Genomic DNA, 477 nt, shown 5'->3' with positions numbered 1-477 from the left:
TTGAGTGTTGCATGTGTAGAGGTCCTTCTTGGAGTTGAACGCCAGCTTTTGTGCCAGTTTGGGCGTTCAACTCTGGTTTTGGCTCCTTTTCTGGCGCTGGACGCCAGATTTGGGTAGAAAGCTGGCGTTGAACGCCAGTTTACGTCATCTATTCTTGGCCAAAGTATGGACTATTATACATTGCTGGAAAGCCCTGGATGTCTACTTTCCAACGCAATTGAAAGTGCGCCATTTCGAGTTCTGTAGCTCCAGAAAATCAACTTTGAGTGCAAGGAAGTCAGAATCCAACAGCATCAGCAGTCCTTCTTCAACCTCTGAATCTGATTTCTGCTCAAGTCCCTCAATTTCAGCCAGAAAATACCTGAAATCACAGAAAAACACACAAACTCATAGTAAAGTCTAGAAATGTGAATTTAACATAAAAACTAATGAAAACATCCCTAAAAGTAACTAGATCCTACTAAAAACATACTAAAA

Source organism: Arachis ipaensis, chromosome B10 (assembly GCF_000816755.2).
Source record: "Arachis ipaensis cultivar K30076 chromosome B10, Araip1.1, whole genome shotgun sequence".
In the NCBI taxonomy this organism is placed as follows: Eukaryota; Viridiplantae; Streptophyta; class Magnoliopsida; order Fabales; family Fabaceae; genus Arachis; species Arachis ipaensis.
This window is presented reverse-complemented; position numbering follows the sequence as displayed.